Source organism: Alosa alosa, chromosome 4, assembly GCF_017589495.1.
Source record: "Alosa alosa isolate M-15738 ecotype Scorff River chromosome 4, AALO_Geno_1.1, whole genome shotgun sequence".
Taxonomy (NCBI): domain Eukaryota; kingdom Metazoa; phylum Chordata; class Actinopteri; order Clupeiformes; family Clupeidae; genus Alosa; species Alosa alosa.
In genome coordinates, this window is record NC_063192.1 from 4,970,672 (window position 1) to 4,973,171 (window position 2,500).

The 2,500-nt window shown below is 45.7% G+C and overlaps 1 protein-coding gene across 2 annotated transcripts in view; it reads left to right on the plus strand.

The window, feature by feature from the left end:
* The first annotated feature begins 104 nt into the window (after window positions 1–104).
* Window positions 105–2,500, plus strand: part of zbtb46 (zinc finger and BTB domain containing 46) — a 79,970-nt gene continuing 77,574 nt past the window's right edge. Inside the window, exons 1-2 of one of the 2 annotated variants that reach the window (XM_048240578.1) lie at window positions 105–407; window positions 1,524–1,644. The gene's annotated coding sequence lies outside the window, so the exon portion shown is untranslated. The remainder of the gene's footprint in view (window positions 408–1,523; window positions 1,645–2,500) is intronic. The other variant, XM_048240577.1, reaches the window with a different exon arrangement.

Sequence of the window (2,500 nt, forward strand, 5' to 3'; positions counted from 1 at the left end):
TCGGGGTTGATGGTTCTACCCAGCATGCCGTTAGAAAAAGAGCGTGTGTTCATGTTGCCTCATTTCCTGTGCGAGCCTGAGTCGAAACAGTGGGGAGAGTCGGGGAGAGAGTGCGTTCGACAGAGAGAGAGAGAGAGAGAGAGAGAGAGAGGGAGCGCGAGAGACAGACACAGAGGGGGAGGTTGGTTCCTGATACCGAGACACGGAAAAGCAGGGGAGGGAGAGTGAGAGAGAAAGAAAAGACAGGCGGAGAAAGAGGGAGAGAACAGGGGAATTACACGAAGGGACACCAAAAAGGCACTGGGGAGGAAGACTCGAGAATTTAGAACATCATCTCTCTGACTGTCACGCCAAATTGGAGTCAGAAGCATCGATAACGCTTTAACACAGACCCCATGGGTTAACAGGTACGTCTCACAGCGCTCTGTTCACTACTGTCTGTCCACAGTAGTTTTGTTGCCAACCCAGGTATTAATCTTAAAACACAACTGCGTTGTGGCTTTCGTGAGAATGACCGGTGCCTTAAATTATATTTGTGTATGTTATAGTGTGCTCTTTTCCTTTCAGAAAAAAATGTGGCATGCCCATAGTTGGTAGCCTATTCAGCAATCAGGTAACTTCAAGTTGAGAAAGCATCGTGAGTTTTGTAGGAGACGCCTAACATGTCACGAACGGTACATAGTGACAGCAGTTAGTGCGTTTGATTTGTGCGACATGGAGAAGTAAATAATAGGTTCTAGTCGGCAACCAGTCTTTAGGTTGCCAAGTGATGATACAGTACGTGACAGGCGAGCCGGTAGCTACAGTATGCTACTTGTAAGGATGTTGCGAGCTGTTGTCAAGTGTAAGATGCTGCCATTCATCAACACTGAATGATTCTCGCGCATTCATGGGCGGACCAAAATTTCAATGAAACACCATAAGGTAAATTAAACATCATAGCGAAACTTGAACTGTTGCTAAATCGCTAAGGTGGTTGCTTGGGTACGCTCGACGCCCTCCTGCATCGTCCGACTTTTCCCCTAAAACCCGCACAACATAATGGTTTCCTCCCCAAGTTTTGACCTCAAGGCAAAGCTTTGGGCTTATAGAATTCTCACGCTTCGAGCTGTCAGTGATCTCTCTGCCGTGTTTTCAAGTATCCGCTCTTTGCGGTCGGGGGTATTTAAATGAAAAGCCCTATGCTTGGCAGTGAGGGCTTAACCCCCCTTCGCCTCCCCTCGGTTAACCTCCAAAAGGGGAATTTCTCCAGCTGGAAATTTCTGCTGCGTCAACACCCAGTATACCAGACAAGGAAGGGGAATTTTTAGGGCTCATTTAAATTTTGGGGGGTGTTTATACTGTTCTCAAATCTTAGCTCAGCGCGAGCCGTCCATCACCCGATACTTCTCAAGTTGGAAAGTGCGGAGAGAAGTGTCACACACCGGGGGGCTATTCGCTCAACTATTAAGAATGTCATGCCTAACAGCGCGGCTTTATTGTGTGTGCATGTCTCTCTCTCTTTCTCTGTCTGCCCCCTTAAGCTGGTCAGTTCCGTCTTCCTCCATTTTCTGCCGAGCTCGCCGACCGATGGGGTAGGAAGGGGAGCAAGCCCTCTTGTGTCGAGTCGACGCGCTTGACAACACGGCGTTTACGCCACTTCAGGTGCGACGTCAACAAACAAACAAAAAAAACTCCAGCTCATTGTCGGCTCAAATCCAGTCCATTAAAAAGAATAAGTCATTCTGTGATAAGATGACACGTTTTCCCTTCACTGCTCGCAATTAGTGTCGTGTGTAGTGATTTACACAAAGCGAAATTTCAATTTATATCAGCCTATACGGAATTGTCTTTTAAATGTTACCCGAGCGAGTGCAGGTGCACGCGACAGTAGATTATTCAAAAACTTTACTCGTTTCTGGACTAATGTTTCCTCTGGTTAACAAGTTGTTCGTCTGGCAAACCATGTGGGTAATATTCGACATCGGAAATAATTTAGATATCAGCGTTACAAAACTCGTCTCTTTGTTTCGCTGTGCTAGTTCCTAGCTGCGCCCTGAGATACGGCAAAAAGCCATAGCCATAAGGAATGCGCGAAAATATGGCCACAAATGTTCAGACTCCAGACAATATACCTGGGTGGCAGAATCTCCTTTTAGTATTTTAGGCTACCGTTTGTGTTAGAGTTACCGTTCCACGCGTAGTCAAAAGGATTATGACTGAACACAAACAAGATGTCTATTAAAGGCGTTAATAAATACGGTGTGAATTAACTGTCTCCTCAGAATGACTGGGCTTTGACTTGGAAGTTAAATGTTATTGGCATGTATAGCTAGTGATACCATTTAATAGATGCAACACCTACACAATTATTACAGCCCAGCATAAGACTTGATTTAGGACTTGTTTTGCCCTTGAAGCAGTTTTTGGCAACTTTGAGATTGCCAGTCTCACATCAAATAGACACTGTGTCTTTTGCATAGAAATGTGACTTTCAAGCCAGAGGCAGGTGTCTGACCCT